Genomic DNA, 24265 nt, shown 5'->3' with positions numbered 1-24265 from the left:
AGACAAAAAGGGTAAGAGATTGGAGTCAGGACTGCCTAAATACATATCACATATACTGTTAAGCTTTTTTTCTCAAGAACATTAAGCACCATAAGCACGGTGGAAAGCCCTTTAGATAACCTACAGAATGGTTCACATGCTTCCTTTCCACATAAAAACTGGCACAGTTGGCCGGGCGCGGTGGCTCAAGCCTGTAATCCCAGCACTTTGGGAGGCCGAGGCGGGCGGATCACAAGGTCAGGAGATCGAGACCACAGTGAAACCCCGTCTCTACTAAAAATACAAAAAATTAGCCGGGCGTGGTGGCGGGCGCCTGTAGTCCTAGCTACTCAGGAGGCTGAGGCAGGAGAATGGCGTGAACCCAGGAGGCGGAGCTTGCAGTGAGCCGAGATCGCGCCACTGCACTCCAGCCTGGGCAACAGCGTGAGACTCCGTCTCAAAAAAAAAAAAAAAAAAACTGGCACAGTTGTGAGAAGTACTCCAGGGTCCTAGAATGACCAAGCCAGGGCAGTGGAGACTGTTTCCCTCCAGGGCTGGATCCTGGATGGAGTGGGGCTTACGTAAGGAGACCACCTTGCAGACGAAAGAGGGAGGAGGGGAGCGAGGCAGAAATAAAGGCCTGAATGTAGATATTACACACTCATACAGTTGCAGGTTCAGATTGCACACTCCCAGACAGATCCCCACCAGAGGGCCAGATAAGTCCTGAAACCTCATTTCAATCTCAGATGCTCCCCACCAAGCAGCTGCGCCCAAATGAAGCAAAGCTCAGGTCTTGACATAGATACACATGACATACAAGCCCAGATGGTCACAAGCAGCTATGTCTAAACAGGGCAGAGCTCAAGTGACATCGAAGAACAGGTAGTTCAGGGCGCATTTTGGATGATTTACCCAGTTCTGAAGTCTGTCAACTTCTGCAGATGCCACTTGCCTGTGCTAAGGAACTGTGCTAGGCAGCTGGTGCAGCAGCAAGAAGAGAAGGGAAGTTCCCCAAGACAAAAAGCTCTCAACAGGTGCAGGGAAATTCTTTAGAGCCCCAACCATGGGGTCAACTAGCCCAAAGCAGTTGGCATTTTTGGGTGTTCCTTGCCTCTTTCAGTGGCACGAATGGTTAAGCTTTGGTGTGCTTTTGTGGATAATTGCCCCATTTATTGGAAAGCAGACCAACAGTCTTAGGAAGAAGTGCAGTGAAAGGAATTTGGCGCTATCTGCTAAAGCTTGTCGTGCAGAAACAGCTGGATTACACCTTTGTAAACCACTTTGAAACTCTGGGGTGAGGGCAGTGATTTACAGGAAAAGAAATGTGACATGGGAGGTGCGCAAGAGTGCAAGAGTTGTGCAGAATTCAGGGACTGTTTGTCTTTCTCCAATGCCTACTTTGAGTTATGTTCAACCTGGAGCCAGAGGCAGATGCCAACTCAACTGCAGCTGGGCCATAGATTATCCATCTGAGGCAATCATTAAGAGGGGTAAAATTCTGCAGCTGGGATTTTATGCTCAGTTCATTTAAAATTAGCCTCCAGACTGCAGCCGAGGGTCCTGACTGTTAGAAGGAAAACTAACAAACAGAAACGACATCCACACCAAAACCCCATCTGTATGTCACCATCATCAAAGACAAATAGTAGATAAAACCACAAAGATGGGGGAAAAACAGAGCAGAAAAGTTGAAAATTCTAAAAATCAGAGTGCCTCATCCCCTCCAAAGGAATGCAGCTCCTTGCCAGCAACGGAACAAAGCTAGACAGAGAATCACTTTGACGAGTTGAGAGAAGAAGGCTTCAGATGATCAAACTTCTCTGAGCTAAAGGAGTTAGTTTGAACCCATTGCAAAGAACCTAAAAACCTTGAAAATAGATTAGACAAATGGCTAACTAGAATAACCAATGTGGAGAAGTCCTTAAAGGACCTGATGGAGCTGAAAACCATGGCACGAGAACTACGTGACAAATGCACAAGCTTCAGTAACTGATTCAATCAACTGGAAGAAAGGGTATCAAGTGATTGAAGATCAAATGAATGAAATGAAGCAAGAAGAGAAGTTTAAAGAAAAAATAGTAAAAACAAATGAACAAAGCCTCCAAGAAATACAGGACTATGTGAAAAGACCAAATCTATGTCTGACTGGTGTACCTGAAAGTGATGGGGAGAATAGAACCAAGTTGGAAAACACTCTGCAGGATATTATCCAGGAGAACTTTCCCCAACCTAGCAAGGCAGGCCAAATTCAAATTCAGGAAATACAGAGAATGCCACAAAGATACTCCTCAAGAAGAGCAACTCCAAGACACATAATCGTCAGATTCACCAAAGTTGAAATGAAGGAAAAAACGTTAAGGGCAGCCAGAGAGAAAGTTCGGGTTACCCACAAAGGGAAATCCATCAGACTAACAGCGGCTCTCTCGGCAGAAACTCTACAAGCCAGAAGAGAGTGGGGGCCAATATTCAAATTCTTAAAGAAAAGAATTTTCAACCTAGAATTTCATATCCAGCCAAACTAAGTTTCATAAGTGAAGGAGAAATAAAATTCTTTACAGACAAGCAAATATTGAGAGATTTTGTCACCACCAGGCCTGCCCTACAAGAGCTCCTGAAGGAAGCACTAAACATGGAAAGGAACAACTGGTACCAGTCACTGCAAAAACATGCCAAAATGTAAAGACCAGCAATGCTAGGAATAAACTGCATCAACTAACGAGCAAAATAACCAGCTAACATCATAATGACAGGATCAAATTCACATATAACAATATTAACCTTAAATGTAAATGGGCTAAATGCTTCCATTAAAAGACACAGACTGGCAAATTGGATAAAAGTCAAGACCCATCAGTTTGCTATATTCAGGAGACCCATCTCATGTGCAGAGACACATATAGGTTCAAAATAAAGGGATGGAGGAAGATCTACCAAGCAAATGGAAAACAAAAAAGGCAGGGGTTGCAATCCTAGTCTCTGATAAAATACTTTAACCAACAAAGATCAGAAGAGACAAAGAAGGCCATTACATAACTGTAAAGGGATCAATTCAACAAGAAGAGCTAACTATTCTAAATATATATGCACCCAATACAGGAGCACCCAGATTCATAAAGCAAGTCCTGAGACTTACAAAGAGACTTAGACTCCCATACAATAATAATGGGAGACTTTAACACCCCACTGTCAACATCAGATCCACGAGACAGAAAGTTAACACGGATATCCACGAATTGAACTCAGTTCTGCATCAAGCGAACCTAATCGACATCTACAGAATTCTCCAGCCCAAGTCAACAGAATACGTATTCTTCTCAGCACCAAATCACACTTATTCCAAAATAGACCACACTGTTGGAAGTAAAGCACTCCTCAGCAAATGTAAAAGAACAGAAATCATAACAAACTGTCTCTCAGACCACAGTGCAATGAAACCAGAACTCAGGACTAAGAAACTCACTCAGAACTGCTCAACTACATGGAAACTGAACAACCTGCTCCTGAATGACTACTGGGTACACAACGAAATGAAGGCAGAAATAAAGATGTTCTTTGAAACCAATGAGAACAAAGATACAACATACCAGAATCTCTCGGACACATTTAAAGCAGTGTGTAGAGGGAAATTTATAGCACTAAATGCCCACAAGAGAAAGCTGGAAAGATCTAAAATCAACACCCTAACATCACAATTAAAAGAACCAGAGAAGCAAGAGCAAACGCATTCAAAAACTAGCATAAGGAAAGAAATAACTAAGATCAGAGCAGAACTGAAGGAGATAGAGACACAAAAAACCCTTCAAAAAAATCAGTGAATCCAGGAGCTGGTTTTTTGAAAAGATCAACAAAATTGACAGACCATGAGTAAGACTAATAAAGAAGAAAAAAGAATCAAATAGATGCAATGAAAAATGTTAAAGGGGATAACATCACCGACCCCACAGAAGTACAAAATACCATCAGAGAATACTATAAACAATTCTATGCAAATAAATTAGAAAACCTAGAAGAAATGGATAAATTCTTGGATACATACACTCTCCCAACACTAAACCAGGAAGAAGTTGAATCCCTGAATAGACCAATAACAGACTCTGAAATTGAGGCAATAATTAATAGCCTACCAATCAAAACAAGTCCAGGACCAGGCAGATTCACAGCCGAATTCTACCAGAGGTAGGAGGAGCTGGTACCATTCCTTCTGAAACTATTCAAACTAACAGAAAAAGAGGGAATCCTCCATAACTCATTTCATGAGGCCAACATCATCCTGATACCAAAGCCTAGCAGAGACACACACAAAAAAAGAGAATTTTCGACCAATATCCCTGATGAACATCAATGCAAAAATCCTCAATAAAATACTGGCAAACTGAATCCAGTAGCATATCAACAAGCTTATCCAACATGATCAAGTGAGTTTCATCCCTGGGATGCAAGGCTGCTTCAACATACACAAATCTATAAACGTAATCCAGCATATAAACAGAACCAAAAACAAAAACCACATGATTATCTCAATTGATGCAGAAAAGGCCTTTGACAAAATTCAACAGCCCTTCATGCTAAAAACTCTCAATAAATTCGGTATTGATGGAATGTATTTCAAAATAATAAGAGCTATTTATGACAAACCCACAGCCAATGTCATACTGAATGGGCAAAAACTGGAAGCATTCCCTTTGAAAACTGGCATAAGACTGGGATGCCCTCTCTCACCACTCCTATTCAACATAGTGTTGGAAGTTCTGGCCAGGGCAATCAGGCAGGAGAAAGAAATCAAGGGTATTCAATTAGGAAAAGAGGAAGTCAAATTGTCCCTGTTTGCAGATGATATGATTGTATATTTAGAAAATCCCATCGTCTCAGCCCAAAATCTCCTTAAGCTGATAAGCAACTTCAGCAAAGTCTCAGGATACAAAATCAACGTGCAAAAATCAGAAGCATTCTTATACACCAATAACAGACAAACAGAGAGCCAAATCATGACTGAACTCCCATTCACAATTGCTTCAAAGAAAATAAAATACCTAGGAATCCAACTTACAAGGGATGTGAAGGACCTCTTCAATGAGAACTACAAACCACTGCTCCACGAAATAAAAGAGGACACAAACAAATGGAAGAAAACTCCATGCTCATGGATAGGAAGAATCAATATCGTGAAAATGGCCGTACTGTCCATGGTAATTTATAGATTCAATGCCATCCCCATTAAGCTACCAAAGACTTTCTTCATAGAATTGGGAAAAACTACTTTAAAGTTCATATGGAACCAAAAAAGAGCCCGCATTGCCAACACAATCCGAAGCCAAAAGAATAAAGCTGGAGGCATCACGCTACCTGACTTCAAACTATACTACAAGGCTACAGTAACCCAAACAGCATGGTATTGGTACCAAAACAGAGATATAGACCAATGGAGCAGAACAGAGGCCTCAGAAATAATACCACACATCTACAACCATCCGATCTTGGGCAAACCTGACAAAAACAAGAAATGGGGAAAGGATTCCCTATTTACTAAATGGTGTTGGGAAAACTGGCTAGCCATATATAGAAAGCTGAAACAGGATCCGTTCCTTACACCTTAATATGAAAATTAATTCAAGATGGATTAGAGACTTAAATGTTAGACCTAAAACCACAAAAACCCTAGAAGAAAACCTAGGCAATACCATTCAGGACATAGGCATGGGCAAGGACTTCATGTCTAAAACACCAAAAGCAATGGCAACAAAAGCCAAAATTGACAAATGGGATCTAATTAAACTAAAGAGCTCCTGCACAGCAAAAGAAACTACCATCAGAGTGAAGAGGCAACCTACAGAATGAGAGAAAATTTTTGCAATCTACTCATCTGACAAAGGGCTAACATCCAGAATCTACAAAGAACTCAAACAAATTTACAAGAAAAACCAAACAACCCCATCAAAAAGTGGGTGAAGGATATGAACAGACACTTCTCAAAAGAAGACATTTATGCAGCCAACAGACACATGAAAAAATGCTCATCATCACTGACCATCAGAGAAATGCAAATCAAAACCACAATGAGATACCATCTCACACCAGTCAGAATGGCGATCATTAAAAAATCAGGAAACAACAGGTGATGGAGAGAATGTGGAGAAATAGGAACACTTTTACACTGTTGGTGGGACTCTAAACTAGTTCAACCATTGTGGAAGACAGTGTGGTGATTCCTCAAGGATCTAGAACCAGAAATACCATTTGACCTAGCCATCCCCTTACTGGGTATATACCCAAAGGATTATAAATGCTGCTGCTATAAAGACACATTCACATGTATGTTTATTGCGGCACTATTCACAATAGCAAAGACTTGGAACTAACCCAAATGCCCATCAGTGACAGACTGGATTAAGAAAATATGGCACATATACACTATGGAATACTATGCAGCCAAAAAAAGGATGAGTTCATGTCCTTTGTAGGGACCTGCATGCAACTGGAAACCATCATTCTCAGAAAAGTATCGCAGGAACAGAAAACCAAACACTGCGTGTTCTCACTCATAGGTGGGAATTGAACAATGAGAACACGTGGATACAGGAAGGGGAACATCACACACCGGGGCCTGTTGTGGGGTGGGGGGAGCAGGGAGGGATAGCATTAGGAGATATACCTAATGTAAATGATGAGTTAACGGGTGCAGCACACCAACATGGCACATGTATACCTATGTAACAAACCTGCACGTTGTGCACATGTACCCTAGAACTTAAAGTATAATAAAAAATAAGAAAATAAAAAAATTAGTGTCAAAGATCTAATAAAAAACCAAAACAAAGAAAAAAATAAAATTAGCCTCTGGAATTTCTTGAAAAGCATATAGTTAGTTTGCATAGTGTGAATTTAACAAACATACAATTAGATAAATGTGCATAAGACAAAGAAGTATACAATGAAGGTAGTAGAGCTTCAAAATGTATTTCAAGAATATACTTTAAGAGTAAAGAAAAGTCTTTAGAAGGAGAGCATTAGGAAGAATAGCTAATGGATTCTGGACTTAATACCTAGGTGATGGAATTAGCTGTGCAGCAAACTACCATGGCACATGTTTACCTTTTCTAATAATGATATATTTATCTATTCCAGAATACCACGTGACAATTACTGTCAGGTATTTTTTTTTTTTTTTTTGAGACGGAGTCTCGCTCTGTCGCCCAGGCTGGAGTGCAGTGGCGCAATCTCGGCTCACTGCAAGCTCCGCCTCCCGGGTTCATGCCATTCTCCTGCCTCAGCCTCCGAGTATCTGGGACTACAGGCGTCGCCACCACGCCCGGCTAATTTTTTGTATTTTTAGTAGAGACGGGGTTTCACCGTGTTAGCCAGGATGGTCTCGATCTCCTGACCTCGTGATCCACCCGCCTCGGCCTCCCAAATTTTTCTTATTAGTACTTGGTGCCTAACAAATTACTACATACCTTAGTGGCTCAAAGTCACATACCTATTACTCACAGTTTCTCTGAGTCTTCAGTCCAGATGCAGATGGTGACCCACGCCGAGGCTCAGCTGGAGAAGGGTCTCCTTCCAAGATCACGTGATTGCTCTTCGGATGCACTTCCCTGCCCCAATCAAGAAGAACTGACTAGTGTGTCGTTGGAATCTCCTAAACAATTAATATTGATTTATCACCAATTCTTCAAAAACAACAACAAAAACTGAAGAGGACATCATTTCTCATTGCACACTATGAGTTAAGTTTACCCTGATACCACAACTAGACAAACACATTTTTTTTTTTTTTTTGAGACGGAGTCTAGCTCTGTTGCCCAGGCTGGAGTGCAGTGGCCGGATCTCAGCTCACTGCAGGCCCCGCCTCCCGGGTTCACGCCATTCTCCTGCCTCAGCCTCCCGAGTAGCTGGGACTACAGGCGCCCGCCACCTCGCCCGGCTAGTTTTTTTTTGTATTTTAGTAGAGACGGGGTTTCACCGTGTTAGCCAGGATGGTCTCGATCTCCTGAACTCGTGATCCGCCCATCTTGGCCTCCCAAAGTGCTGGGATTACAGGCTTGAGCCACCGCGCCCGGCCGACAAACACATTTCAAATAATGAAAATTAAGAACAATACACCTTAAGAATCAGGTAAAGGCAAAAATCATCAAGGAAATCTTAGCAAAACAAGTCAGCAGCCCATAGAAAGTATTATACACTCTGTCAAGGGTATTTACCTTGGGAAAGCAAAATTTGGTTCAACATTCAAGTACAATTAATGCCATGCACTATATTAATACAATAAATCATAAAAACTACATAATCATCTCAAAGGATGCACAAGTTCTTGAAAATTCCCAAACTCACTATGATAAAAAATGTTCAACAAACAAGGCAGATAAGGGAATTGTCTTCACTTTAAAGGGCATCCATGAAAAATTCACATATCATCATAAGTTACCTGAAATGTTTACTAATTTTTCCAAGATTAGAAACAAGACAAGAATTTCCACTCTTGACACTTGCTTTGAACATCGTACTGGAGGCTGTGCTCAGGGCAATTAGTCTAGAAAAATACAAATATAAACAACCAGTATGAAAAGGAAATCAAACTCTGTTTGCAAACGACATTAACTTATGTATAAAACAAATATGTTTAGAATTCAGAAATGAGTTCAACAAATTTGCAATACAGAAGCTCTATAAAATCCTTTGAAATTCTATACAGTAAGTAGTTAATAATCTAAAAACAAAACTCAGAAAACCATTTGAGATGACATCAAAAATACTTAGGAATAAGTTTATCAAATTAGGTATAAGATGTACACAAAAATTATAAAAAACATATTGATCAAAATTAAATAAATGTAAAATCTTTCAATGTTCATTTATTAGGAAGATTAATATTGTTACGTTGGCAGTATTTTCCAAAAGGATCTATAGATTTAATGCAACCTCTATCAAAATCCCAAAATTTAGGGGTAGGAAATGTCCCCTAAAATCACAAGCTTTCTTATGAGTTTCTGTCCCCTAAATTTCCCCTAAATTGACAACATTTTCTAAAGTTCATATACAATACAGTACAGCCAGAGCAGCCTACATAAACTTGAAAAAGTAATAAAAGGTTGGCATAGTAGACACATACTTCCTGATTTCAAAACTTACTACAAAGTAAGAGTAATCAAATTTTGTGGTAGTAGTATAAGGATATATTCATATTGTTCAATAGAATGGAATATAATGCTCAAAAATAAACTCTCACATTTATATGAAATAATTGTATACTGCAGTCATATAAATTAGGTATGGAGAAATTGTTTTCATCAAGTATTTCTGGAAGAAGTGGGTAGCAACATGTACTCAGACTCCTGCCTTACACCAAAAACTTGATTCAAAATGATCATACATCAAGTATAAGAACCAAATCGGTACAAACTGTAGAAAAGAACATATGAATACATCTTTGTGGTCCTATGTTAAACAATGTTTCCTAAGATATGACACTGAAAGCACAAGCAAAAGATGGAAAAAATAAACACATATTTAACTTCATTATAATTGAAAATTTTTGAAGTTAAAAGTACACCATAAAATACAGAGAAACCCAAAGAATGGGAGAAAATGTTTGCTAATTTTATAGGTGATAATGGTCTATTATCCAGAATATATGGCAATATCTTACACTTCAAAGATAAAACGGCAAATATCCCAATCAAAATTGGAAAATTATTCAAGTAGCCAACTCTCCAAAAGGCTATTATCATATCCAAAATCACATGAAAAGGCACTCAATGCCTTTGACATTAGGAGGTGAGAGAATGGCAGGACTTGTTTTCTGTTAACAACCCCTATTGAACAAAACAAGATCTGTTCCACACAGGATAAAGTAAAGAAACCACCAGAAACCAGCAGATGGAGACAAAAGTGATCCTGGCTATGCTCATAGCTCACTGCCATAAGACACTCCCAACAGCACCACGACTGTCTACAAATTCCTTTGCAACCACCCGCAGTTTCAATGGCAACAACCCAGAAGTTATTGCCCCTTTCTTAGAAAGTCCTAAATAACCTGCCCCCTAATTTGCATTGACCAACTCCTCAATTTGCATGTAATTGAAAGTGGATTTACCTTAGTATAAATACAGTTCACAAAAGGCCACAGGTTGCCAACTCTGGATGCAATGCCTATGTGTTACTCCTGCTCTGGAAGAAGCAATACTCAATAAAAAATTGCTGTCTAATACCAGCAGCTCAACCTTAAATTATTCTGTGGGCAAACTAAGAACCCTCCCAGTCTAAGCTCTAATTTGGGGGCACACCTATCCTGCAATTATTAGTGGAAGGAAAATCTAAACAATCATGAAATATACTTCAAAAATCTAAATGTCATATTGCTAAGTAAGAACATGTAAGTTGGAAAAGACAAAACACTGTGTAATTCCCTTTGTATGATTCTAGAAAAAGCATAGTGATAGTAAAGAATTCGGTGGTAACAAGGGGCTTGGGACAGAGAGAAAGGTTGAATCAGTGAAGTATAGGAGATTTCTTTTGGGCAGTGAAATTACTTTCTCTGATACTGTAATGGTGGATACGTAAGAATGTTCTCCATATACTGAAGAAGTTTATAATAGAATTTTACACACATATCAGTGTATACTTGCTCACAAATATACACATGTATATTTGCTCTGTCAGCCAAGAAAGCCGCGATTTAACAGAAACCCCAAGAATAATTAGTAGACCCAGTCAGTGCTCAGATCTTCTTTTCTATTCTATTTTCCAATAAATGTGAAATGGTGAATACTAGGCTTGGGAAGAGAAAAAACACATTTAGCCTATAGTGCCTAGTAGTGCCAGAGCTAAAAACAATGACAAACAACAACATAACCAACCAACCAAACACATAACAACATCAAACCATAATTATTGAGGTATCAGTGGGCAACACTGGAACCAATTTAGCAAGAAAATCAATAAAGTAGTAATAAGTGGAATAAGTAATGAGTGGAAATTAGGTATCTATGTTGATATACTGATTTAAATAAATGACTGGCTAAAGATACAAAAAATATAGACATATGTCCAAATAGGTTTAAAAAAAAAATCTGCCTCATCAGGAGGGAGGTGTGATTGCCCCACTTCCTCAGTGTATGTTGTATATACTCACATTTTTTTTTTGAAATACATAATATGGAAAGGGGGAAAAAGAGTAATTTTGCAGTGGAGAAATCTGATAAGAATGATCTCACCCAGGTGGTAAAATTAATACCAACAGTTATAAAGCAGGTTAATAATATTTACCCTTGACATGATGTGATGGCATTTTCCCTGTGTGGTCTTCCTCCTTTAAACCAAGCAACTGGATCATTTTAGGCTGGGTGCTATGGCCTCACACCTGCAATCCCAACACTTTGGGAAACTGAGGTGAGTGGATCAAATGAGGTCAGGAGTTTGACACCAGCCTGGCCAACATAATGAAACCCCATCTCCACTAAAAATACAAAAATTAGCTGGGCATGGTGGCACACACCTGTAATCCCAGCTACTCGGGAAGCTGAGGCACAAGAATCTCTTGAACCTCAGAGGCGGAGGTTGCAGTGAGTCAAGATCATGCCACTGTACCCCAGCCTGCGTGACACAGTGAGAAACCCTGTCCCAAAAAACAAACAAAAAAATTGAATCACTTCATAATTCAAAGTCCACCTTCAAAACAACCTAAGGGGAGAAATGTCTGCAAATCATAAAACTGATAGCAGTATTCAAAATACATAAAACATCTCACAACTGAAAAATTAAGTGACATATCCTAATTAAAAGTGGGTGAGGCTGTGTGTGGTGGCTGACATCTGTAATCCCAGTGCTTTAGGAGGCCGAGGTGGAAGAATCAGTTGAGGCCAGGAATTTGAGCCCAGTCTATGCAACATAGCGAGACCCTGTCCCCACATTTTTTTTTATTAGTGGGGTATGGTAGCATGCACATGTAGTCTCAGCTACTTGAGATAGTGAGGTATGAGAATCGCTTGAGTGCAGGAGTTTGAGGCTACAGTGATCACCCCAGTGCACTACAGCCTGGGTGAAAGAGCAAGACCCCATTTCTACAAAAATTAAAATACATAAATAAAAGTGTGTAAATATTGTGAATATACTTTTTCCTTCAAAGATACTATACAGATGTCCAAAAGGCACATGAAAAGTTGCTCAACACCTGACCTTTCAACTAAAATGCAAATCTGAACCAAGAGACACTTCACAAACTTAAAAACATATTATTATTATTATTGTTATTATTATTATTATTCTGAGATGGAGTCTCGCTCTGTCGCTCAGGCTGGAATGCCGTGACACAATCTCGGCTCACTGCAAGCTCCGCCTCCCAGGTTCACGCCATTCTCCTGCCTCAGCCTCCCGAGTAGCTGAAACTACAGGTGCCTGCCACCACACCTGGCTAACTTTTATTTTATTTTCAGTGGAGATAGGGTTTCACTGCGTTAGCCAGGATGGTCTCGATCTCCTGAACTCATGATTTGCCCGCCTCAGCCTCCCAAAGTGTTAGGATTACAGGCGTGAGCCACCGCACCTGGCCTTAAAGGCATATTTTTAAGCAAAAGAAGCCAGTTTGAGGAGAGTGAATTCTATGGGTAATTAAATTTAAATGACATTGTGACAAGGTGTAATTATAGAGACAGTAAAAAGATTAGTAGGTACCAGGGACTAAAGAAAAAAAGGCTGAATGGTAAAAAATATTCTTTACAGTGAAATTATTTTCTATGGTACTGGAATGGTGGGTGAATGATACTACTTTTCAAATCCTGAAGAATTTTACATCACAAAGTGTGAACATAGATGTATGCAAATTAAAAACATTACTTAGTAGATTGGGGAATCCCAGGGAGCAACGTAAACAATATAATATAAGTGTGTAACACATGTATGAAAAAAACTCATGAAGGGAGTGGGTGAAAAAGAGACTGACCAAAGTAACTTAGGAAATAAGGGGAGATTTGCAGTCTAAAACATTTGTGATTTGCACATGAGCATCTTACTTAGTTGGTGCAGACATTTTCCACTACCAATTTGGAAACCACTCTGCAAGTATTTTGGAATTCAATAATTACACAAAGGAGGTGAACTGTTTTACTGTCAAAGTGGGAGATTACCTACAAGTAGTAGAAATGAAAAAATTGATTCATGGGGTACTGGATTAGATCATGTGGTACTGAGGACATCAGTAGGAATTCATGTTTGACTTTATATACATATGTAGATCAAATGTAGAAATATGTGTGAGTGTGTAGATACACATACGTTGTGTGTGTGTATATATGTGTATGTGAGAGTTAGTATACACACATATATTCCATTGCCTTGTTAGCTGACAGCCTAGAATCAACAGATCCCTAGTAGAAATGGGAACACACATAGACCAAATCTTTTTTTCTAAAACCACGCACAAAAACAAGAAACTATGATTCCTTGAAAAATAGCCAATACCTGGCATGTGCAGAGAAACAACACAATAAGCCTGGAACACCTTAAAGTGCTAGCAAGTAAAATCTTGCTAATGAACAACAGAATCAATAACCAACGAAACAAACGAAATCAAACAGCAATGACGTTGACAATTCCAAATGGTACAGGAGCTGACAGACAGACCTTCCAATGACAAACCCTGAAACAATTTGAGCAGCAAAGTAAATAAATTAGTGTAAGTATAGCTTATAATACTTATCTATAATTTTATATAATATCCCATGTAAATAATTGACTTAAAAATATATAACAGGCCGGGCGCGGTGGCTCAAGCCTGTAATCCCAGCATTTTGGGAGGCTGAGACGGGCGGATCACGAGGTCAGGAGATCAAGACCATCCTGGCTAACACGGTGAAACCCCGTCTCTACTACAAAATACAAAAAAACTAGCCGGGCGAGGTGGCGGGCGCCTGTAATCCCAGCTACTCAGGAGGCTGAGGCAGGAGAATGGTGTGAACCCAGGAGGCGGAGCTTGCAGTGAGTTGAGATCCAGCCACTGCACTCCAGCCTGGGTGACAGAGCGAGACTCCGTCTCAAAAAAAAAAAAAAAAATAATATATATATATATATATATATATATATATATATATATATATATATATATAAACAAATCATTGAGAATAGATAAATTGCCTACAGAAAAGAAATGCAAATGATACTTCTACAAGCACTGTCAATAAAATTTAAAGCACAATTTCTCACTTGTTGAGTATGTTTTGTACTTGGTGACTTTAAAATAAAAGCACAACATGTAAAGGGGGAAACAGATTCATTAATATGTACACCTGGTATGTCATCAGAATGGTACATATCCTCTGTGGTTTTTCTCACCTAAACCCACACCAATTAAATCATCAGAAAAACGTCAAATAACTTCCAAATGTAAGTGTTTAAGTATCAAGAAAAAAAAAAAAGAAAATTTGAGAACCTGGCACAGTGGAGAAGAGCACAAAGAGACATGATATCTAAATATGATGTGGTATCCTCGATGGAATCCTGGAACAGAAAATTGACATTAAGGCAAAAATTAATTTGCAAACCATCAATAGAAACAGGACGAGAAGCTAGACAACTGGTTAGACCAAAAATTCTCAGAAGGGAGTATGCCTTAACCCTAAAGAGACCTAGAAGAGCCATGGCAAGATAAGGGCGTTTATAACCCTGTCTTAACCATATGGACAGGCGCTCCCCATGCGTCCATTTATAGGCTCTCCACGATGGTCCCAGTCCATTCCCAGAGCTATGAACATCTGCTTTTCTGGGATAGGAATCTTGGTGACACTTAATGCATGCACTTGTTAAATGAATGAAAATGTATAATAATGGTGTGACAATTGTGAAAAAATATCCCACACAGTAATGTAAAAAGTTAATAATAAAGAAAACACTGTGTTGGATAGATACACATACACATTCCATAGTGACTTCCAATGGTTCTGTAAACTTAAAACTATTCTAAAATAGAAAAAATACATTTTCTTTTTCTTAATCCACTGTCAAGATTAATAACCAAATATTGTCTATCTCACTTATGCATCACATATGTTCCATCCTCTCTTTTACCCTGGTGAATGTTACTATAACATTGAATTCGCTTTTTGTCATTCTCTCATTCTTGTTTATTTTCTATATTTGCATTTCCAAATAATATACTGTTCAGGTTTTTTGTTTTCAAAGTTAGATAAATATGTGTATAAGTTAATGTGTAATCTTAGTCAAATTTTGAGAAAATACAACACATCCATACTGTGTGATACAGCCTAAAAAATACTTGGTAAGTTCTCTTCACAAGGGTCGACGTCAACAAAATAAATAATGATGGGGAAACTGATGCAGATTGAACAGAACCTGATGTGGCACGTATGTTCTAAGATGCTTCCCAATGATCCACAACTCTAGATAATGCAAAACTCTATTTTAATACTCTCCCTGTGAGGGTTAGACTGCTATACCACATGTATAAACAAACAAAAAAGGGGCAAAATATATGGAACAATTGTAGGGAGACCCCCTGAAACTATTGCTACAGAATAAAAGATGAAATGCTCCTGTTTGTAAATACACATTTGTAAATACAAAATTGCATGCAGGATTGTGTAAAGACAATGCCAGGTTGGACTGCCAGAATGAGCCAACAGTGCTTGATGTGCTTCCTCCCGCAGAGAGCCTGTGAATGGACGTGCAGTCAGGGAGGTTTCATATCACTAAGACTCCTATCCCAGAAAAGCAGATGTTCATAGCTCTAGGAACGGACTGCGACCCTCGTGGAGAGCCTGTAAACGGACGCATGGGGAGCACCTGTCCATATGGTTAAGACAGGGTTATAAACGCCCTTATCTTGCCATAGCTCCTCTAGGTCTCTTTAGGGTTAAGGCATACACCCTTCTGAGAATTTTTGGTCTAACTGGTTGTCTAGCTTCACGTCCTGTTTCTATTGATTGTTTGCAAGCAGCTTTTGCTGCAACTGTTACTGCTGATTAATATCTTGCTAATCATAGGTTATGGATAAGATTGTGTTTCTGTTTTAAGGTTCTGTTAGAAATTGCTGATGCACACACTATATTGTAAATTCTTACCTCTGTATACTGTACTTCTGCATACCGATGTTATGTTAAAGAATTACATCATTCCCGTGTGACCATCTCACCTCATAATCGAATGACCCTAAATCCCTCACTAACCTACCCCTGCCCTCACTAAACTTAATAATAAATGCTGGTATATCCAGTGCATTATTGGCACCACGGGACCAGAAGGCGGTGACCCCCCTGGACCCAGCTTTCTCTATATCTTGTGTGTGTCTATTATTTCTTGACCTGCTGATCCGCCTGGGAACAAAGAGAGAGCCCTGTTGCACTGCGGGTTGCTGGCCAGATCCTGCAATAAACAATGGCTTGTAAGACAGATTATATCAAACAATGAAGGACAGTGATATCTGAGACAGACAAGACAGTGACATGAGCCCTACCATTGTCTCAAGATAATGCTTTGGTAGAGTTTCCATCCTGTAGTGTAGCATGGACTTTTGAATATACTCCGAGTTTTTGAGTTAAGAAGATGGAACTGAGAGTCAAGAACAAATGAGCTGAGTTTCATGAAGCCATTCTCCAAGTGGTAAGAATAGGAGAGAGCATTCATGCCAGCATCCATGCAGGCTGGGTTATTTATTTCTGCATAAATTATAACATACTAGATGGCTCAAAACCTCATGCACACATGACAGTTTTCTCTGGATCATGAATCCAGATGTAGATCATGGCCAAGGATGAGGTCTCAAGTGAAGGTTCAGCTGGGGAAGGATCCTCTTCCAAGCTCATATGATTGTTGTTAGGAGTCAAGATCCGGTACTGGTTGAAATGACTTCACTGGTAAACTATTCAATCCTGGAAATAACTAATAACAATCTACCACAAATTCTTAAAACTTAAACAGCTTAAAACTTACACAAAAATGACAAAAGTGGAGAAGAGATCACTTTCCAATGTATACTATTAGTGAATTTATATGATGCTAAAACTAAAGGAAGACATTGCAAGGTAGAAAAATTAAGATCAATGTTTTGTAACTACTAAAGTAAATATTCTTAGGAAGTGCCAGCAAAACAAGTCAGCAAATGTAAAAAGAATTATATACCATCATTCAGGGTATTTGGCTCAGAAATACAAATTTGGTTCAACATATAAAATAATTAGTGTAATGTCCTTTATCAATAAAATCAAATACAAAAGCCATATGATCACCCCAAAAGATGCAGAATATTCACTTGAAAAATTCAAAATCAATTTGTGATAATAATACAAAGCAAATTAAGCCTATGAGAAAGCTTTCTTTACCTTAAAGGGCATTCATGAAAACTTCACATATCATCACAATTTATCTGAAAGGCTCAAGTTTTTTCCACAAGATTAGAAACAAGACCAGACCACTCTTGACACTTTTTTCAACATTGTACAGGAGTATGTAAACAGGGTAAATAGTTAATAAAAATGAACACAAGATTTAATATTGCTAAGTGGCAGTATTTTTCAAATTCACATATAGATGCGATGCAATGTCTTTAAAAAATAGAAGGTGACTTTTTTTCTAACTTGACAAGCTGCTTCTACAATTCGTGTATAATGCAATACAGCCAGAAACTTTTCAAATGAAAAGCAGAGTTCACAAAGTAGACTCATGCATTCAAATTTCAAAAGTTACTACAAAGCAATCATAATCAAGATTTGTGGTACTAGTATAAACACAGACTTACAGATAAAAGGAATATAATAGAACTGAATTCCAAAAATTACCCTTTTCCTTTATGGTCAAATGAATTTACAAAGTTGCTAAGTAAATTCAATACGCAAAATAGGTTTCCATCAAATGTTGCTAGGACAATTGAGTATCCAAAAGCAAAGTGAACTTCTCTTTCACACCATATACATAACTGGATCAAAATGATCATATATCCAAATTTGGAGCTAAATATACCAGACCCACAGAAGATAATATGGGAATACATATTTGTGGTCTTAGGTTAAACAATAATTTGTGATTTCTAAGGTATGACAGCTAAAGCCCAAAAAAAGTTAAGTAAAAAACATGAATATATTGAACTTTATAGAATTAAAATCTTTTGGAAATCAGAGTATCTCATTAAAAGCGAAAAGATAACACAAAGTGTAGAAGAAAATCTTTGCAATAACATAGCAGAAAAGGGTCTATTATCTACAGCATATAAAAATATTTTACTACTAAAAAATAAACAAATATAACAATCAGATTGGTAAATTATTTTAATGGCTATATCTCCAAAGATACTATAGTCATGTACAGTTACCACATGATGTGAGGCCTCAGTCTTTTGGCATTAGGAAAATACAAATCTAAACAACCATGAAATACACTTCACAAATCTAAAGGGCATATTGCAAAAAAACAAAGCAAATTTTAAAAGGCAAAATACGTGTGTGATTCTAGTTATGTGACACTCTGGAAAGTGAAAGCACACAGAGACAACAACATGTTTGGTATTTACCAGGGGCTTGGAAGAGAGGCAGGTCAAACTGGTAAGACACAGCAGATTTCCTCTGGGAAGTGAAATTATTGTAGTATCATACTGTAATGATAAATACATGATATTTTACAAATCCTAAATAACTTTATAATACAAATAAGTAAATTAAAAATCTTATACAGTAGGTAGGAGATAGCATGGGGCCATGCACATAATGTAACTGTATATCACTGAAATAACCTCACTGAAGGGAGTGGGGGAAAAGCAGCTGACCCAAGGAACTCAGCAAACAAGTGAATATTCTGAGACTACAGGGTGAAGATTGATCCATAAGTACTTTAGCTAGTCAAGTATGCATTTCCAATTCTGAAACCACTATACATGTCTTTTGGATTATGTGATTAAATAACAGAACCATCCTTATCACTGTTACAGTGGTAGGCTACATACAAGTTAGCAGGAATAGGTGCACTGATTCACGTGGACTGGATTAAATCATGCAGTGCTGGAGCATTATAAGAAATTCATGTTTAAGTTACTAAAAATACAGATCCATGGTAAAATATTTATATATGTGTATGTATGTGTGCATACATCTAAACTCACATATATCTGTGCATGTGTACATATATACATATGTATATATGTGAATCAGTATACACAGATTTACTTGTTCTGTCAGCAGGCAAGATCATGAATACAGATTCTACAGGAGTGATGAACACGTCCAGGTGCAGGTCTCCATTTGTAATTCAACTTTCCAACAAAAAGAACTAGAGAATTGTGGGAAAAAAAAGGTTAACACTAGGCTTGAGAGGGAATCAGCACAATTAGCCTGAGCACCCAGTAAAGCCAGAAAAAAATAAAATGCCCAACAACAATGCAAACAACTGAACAACCACATAACATCAAAGCTTAATTATGGTGGTGTTTCAAAATTGACAGACGTTCCAATAGCCAACACTGCAACAATTTAAACAATCAAACAAATGAAGTAATAAAAGTAAAGGGTAAAATAAACACCTGCATTTGGGTTCTGACATAAAAAATGACTGAAAGAAACATAATAATTATTAAAGGAGAATAGACACATGTTCAATGTTCACGGTGAAAATTCCAAATAACTTTGGTAGACATTCTACCCATAAAGTGGAACATGTCTTTTGGGTTTTTGTTTCAAGATGCCAGATTGGAGGCTTTGTCAGTACACCTCCCTGCTTCTAAACAGGAAAACTGTGTGTAGAGATTTACACTGTAAATTTGTATCCAACAAACACAGGAACTGAACAGAAAAAGTGAAAGAAACTTTGGATAATTTGAAAGCAGCAGCAGGCAGCAACTGGCACCATGCGTCAGATGGGAACCTGAGTCCTCAGAGTGCAAAAGGGGGGACTGTCTCCATGATACACACTCCCACTGGGGAGCCAGGCACTCCAGTCCATGGGGAAATGCCTTAACCCTACCCAGCACTGGAGCTTAGAGAGGTGGGGAGCACGAAAGGAGTGGCACCTTGATGTGCTGCGTGTCCACTCCCAGACCACAGCAGGGACAGAAGAAAGATAATCCTGATACTAATTAATAGGGGAACCTTGTGGAAATCATCCAGGTAACCCAGATAGAGGTCATTTCTTTCATTGAAAGAAGCTCCCAACTGACATGCACAATCCAATACTGAACAGGGGATGAACCCGCTATGATCAGAACTCAAGCAGAAGCATTCTTTTGCCAGGACCACGGGAGCTGGGTACTCCTGCTTCACATGCCAAATCAAGGGGTGTGGCCTCAGAGCAACTGTTTCAGTTTCAGTATCCAGTGGGAAGTCTTGTGGTTTGTCTTCTGAGCCTGGATGGCCTGGAACCAGCTGGCTGTTGTGGTTTTTGGCCAGCAGAAGTCTGCATGTGTCAGACCTGCCGTGTCAAGGTCGTGGGAACTGACCTGCCATTTGCTACTTTTCCCTACGTGTACAGACTCTCGTGAAGCAGAGGGTATTCTCCGTCTCCCTGGAACATTATCCTGTCCCAGTGGCCACGAAAGTATCCACCAATCCCCATCACGCTGCTGCTTGTGCCCACACTCGGAACGTCAGAGTATGGGCTTTCCTGACTCCCCACCCAGCTTTCCCCCTCTACCTGCCCCAGTAACAGAACAGGAACGGGGACTTTTAAGAGTTCCATGTCCTTGCCCATCATCACCTGCGTACTTGCAGTGGATAACAAAGGCTAAGCATAAATCCCACCACCATGACTGCAGCTGGCTCTCCTGCAAGCACTGCACCCTTGCCTGAGGCCAAGAAACACAATCCATTACAACATCTGTTGGCACACTAACATGGCACTGGTATAAATGTAAACATATAGACCAAAGGAACAGAACCCAGAACCCAGAAATGAAGCCTAAACAATCCACTGATATTCAACAGAGCAGACAAAAACATACACTGAAGAATGCACACCCTATTCAATAAAAGGTGCTGGGAAAATAAGATAGCCACATGCAGAAGAATGAAATTGGATCCTTATCTGTCACCATATATAAAAATTAACTCAAGATGCATTAAAGACTTAAATGTGAGATGTGAAACCAGAAAGATTCTAGAAGAAAAACTAGAAAAAAAATATTCTGGACATTGACCTAGGCAAAGAATGTTTGACTAAAACCCCCAAAGCAACAGCAACATAAAAAAAAAATAAATAAATGGAAAGTAATTAAACTAAAATGTTTCTGCACAGCAAAACAAATAATCAACCGAGTAAAACACACAACCTACACAATGGGAGAAAATATTTGAAAACCATACATCCAACAAGGGACTAGTCAAAAATCTACAAGAAACACAGATCAGTAAGAAAAAAATGAATAATCCCATTAAAAAGTGAGAAAATGACATGCACAGATAGTTCTCAAAAGATATACAAACGGCCAACCCAGGAAAACACGTTAAACATGAATCAGCATCTTGGGATGCAAATGAAAGCCACAGTGAGATACCACCCTACCCTATTGAGGCCCTTATTAAAAAGTCAATAAATGATAGATATTGGTGTGGATGAGGTGAAAAGGGAATGCTTACACACCCTTGGCTGGGGATCAGTCTCATTATGAGAGAAACATCAGAGAAATCCCACATTAGAAATGTCAATGGCATCAAAAACAAGGAAACTGAGAAACTTAAAGACATGATATCTAAATGTGATGACGTATCCTGGATGAGATCCTAAAATATAAACTTAACATTAGGTGAAAACTAAGAAATCTGAATAAAGTGAGTATAGTACTTTATGGTAATACATTGATATTAGTTGGTTAGTTTTGACAAATGTCCCACATTAACGTACCAGATAAGTAATAAGAGGCACTGTGAGTGGAGTTTATGGAAACTTGTCTACATTTGTAACTATTCTGCAAATGTAAAACTCTTCTTTTAAACAAATGTGTTTTTTGTTTGTTTTTTAAGACAGGGTCTCACTCTGTCACCCAGGCTGGAGTATCTCTACACTCACTACGTGACCTATGATTCTATGTAGATAATTGTTGCATATTACACATACGATTTATAGGAGATGGGAAGTACAAGCAAAATACACTAATGTAAGTATCCTGAAATTTATTGCATTCAGATCAAACTCTCTGAATCACTTGTAAATACATATTATCCAGGATTTTCCTTACATTTTCAACATCTCTGCTAATCAGAAGCTTTGTTGATGCACATTTCTTAGGAATATCCTGTACTACTCTTGAGATTATTTTTTCAGCCTGCTCATGGCCCCTTTGCAAGTTTCGATGCTGACATTATCACTGGAAGGTGACTATGGAAGGTTTTTACACCAAGTTCATGTGTGCGCCAATGAGGGAAATCACAATTTGACTGCTGTCTGGCCAAGTGTGCTTTTGGAGTATCAAGTCCTTTATGGATTCTATTTGAAAGATGTAAAAATGTGGGCTCATGCCTGTAATCCCAGCACCTTGGGAGGCCGAGGCAGGTGGATCACTTGAGGTCAGGAGTTAGAGACCAGCTTGGCCAGTATGTTGAAACCCCATCTCTACCAAAAATTCAGAAATAAGTCATATGTGATGGTGCACGCCTGTAAAAATAGAAAACTCAGCTGAAAAACAGATATATACATACATGATCAAACATTTTATAAGTCAGTGAATGGGAATATACAGTTTTTCATAAAAATGTCCTAGAAAATTTAATATTCTTTGAGGGAAACTAAAACCTGATATTTGACATCACATTATACATGAAGTCAATTCCAGGTGGATCATAGGCCAAAATATAAACATATTTAAAACAGTATATAACACAATTTAGGAAAGTATCTTCATGATCATAAAGCAGGGTAAGAGTCCTGCAACTAACCCTAGAAAGTATTTCCATGTACAGGAATACACACTGGAACATAGGTGAGTTAGGCCTCTGGAGATAGAGTGAGTCAAGCTCAGATTCTTCTGCTTTTTCCTTCAGAGTATTTGGATCAGATTCAGTGTTGGACTATGGGAATGGTAATAGCGCCTACTTCTTGAATGTTGGCTGGATTGTATGAACTAATAACATGTACAACACACAGTGTATGCTAACTAGTATGACAACTTTTTCTAATTGTGAGATGTATTACAGAATCAATGGTAACATTTTATCATTATTTTATATATCAGAATGAAAAAATAAAACCACTAACAAATAATGAAACAAATACTTATCACTTAACATTTTAGAAATCGTGATGTCAGAATCACTTCAAGATTTTACTTTATAATTATTGAAAAAACCTCTTTTGAACTTACATTCATGTAGATATGTCTTCTATCACTCCTATAAGCACAGAACATAAAAGCAAAGGTATGTCTAAACTTTATTCAATTCAGAGCAAAGTCTTTGAAATCATTTTTACCTCACTAATGCATGATTAATTATTCATCATGTGTGGTAATCAGAAGCACTGGTGATCTGGTGATGCTGCATTTCTTTTTTCTTCTTTCCTTTCTTTCCTCCCTCCCTCCCTCCTCCTTCCTCTCTCTCTCTCTCTCTCTCTCTCTCTTTTCTTTGTTTTTTGAGATGGTGTCTTGCTCTATTGCCCAGGCTGGAGCAAGGCATGTGTCATGATATTGGCTGACTGTAGTCTCCAACTCCCGGGTTCAAGCGATTCTCTTGCCTCAGTCTCCTGAGTAGCTGGCATTGCAGGCGCATACCACCACACCTGGCTTTTTTTTTTTTTTTTTTTTTTGTATTTTTAGTAGAGATGGGGTTTCGCTATGTTGGCCAGGCTGGTCTTGAATTCCCGGCCTCAAGTTATCTGCCCTGCTCGGCCTCCCAAATTGCTGGGATTACAGGCGTGAGCCACTGTCCCCAGCCACTGTATTTCTTACGGGAGTCCTGGACTACTCTTTGTGAGATTAGCTTTCCAAACTTATTACACCTCCTCTGCAAGTTTGTTGATATTATCCAGATATCAATGGAAGATCCTTTGACCAGGTTCATGTATGTGTACGTGAGAACAGTTACATTGTAACTGCCTTCTGGCCAATAGTGTCCTAACACTATCAAATGTAAAATGCTGCATCTCTATTTCAAAGATGTGAAAATGTGTACTCTAGGATGAATGGAACATACCATTTTTCTCTGTGACTGCCCATTAATCATTGTTAAGTTAGGGTGGCGCATCTGCTGTATTCTAGTCTATTATTCAGAAAACATATATCAAAGCATTTTCACAAAAATTAACCACCTCCATTTATATTCTTCCTAGCTATTAAAAATATCAGATTCTTTTACTGGAGTATTGGAATTCC

The 24265-nt window shown here is 38.6% G+C and overlaps 1 long non-coding RNA gene across 2 annotated transcripts; it reads right to left on the bottom strand.

Moving 5' to 3' along the window:
- Positions 1-458: 458 nt before the first annotated feature.
- Positions 459-23508, bottom strand: LOC105466232 (uncharacterized). 2 transcript variants are annotated; one of them, XR_011606275.1, is made up of 4 exons: positions 19140-23508; positions 18491-18571; positions 8405-8509; positions 459-7618 (listed from the first exon to the last, which is right to left on the bottom strand). It is a non-coding gene; the product is annotated as an uncharacterized lncRNA (long non-coding RNA). The 2 variants fall into 2 exon arrangements; XR_011606274.1 differs by having other exon boundaries at positions 18491-23508.
- Between the last annotated feature and the right edge of the window lie 757 nt (positions 23509-24265).

Source organism: Macaca nemestrina, chromosome 7, assembly GCF_043159975.1.
Source record: "Macaca nemestrina isolate mMacNem1 chromosome 7, mMacNem.hap1, whole genome shotgun sequence".
Lineage (NCBI taxonomy): Eukaryota > Metazoa > Chordata > Mammalia > Primates > Cercopithecidae > Macaca > Macaca nemestrina.
The sequence above is the reverse complement of the archived record's forward strand: the minus strand, read 5'-3'. Positions and strand labels throughout refer to the sequence as shown.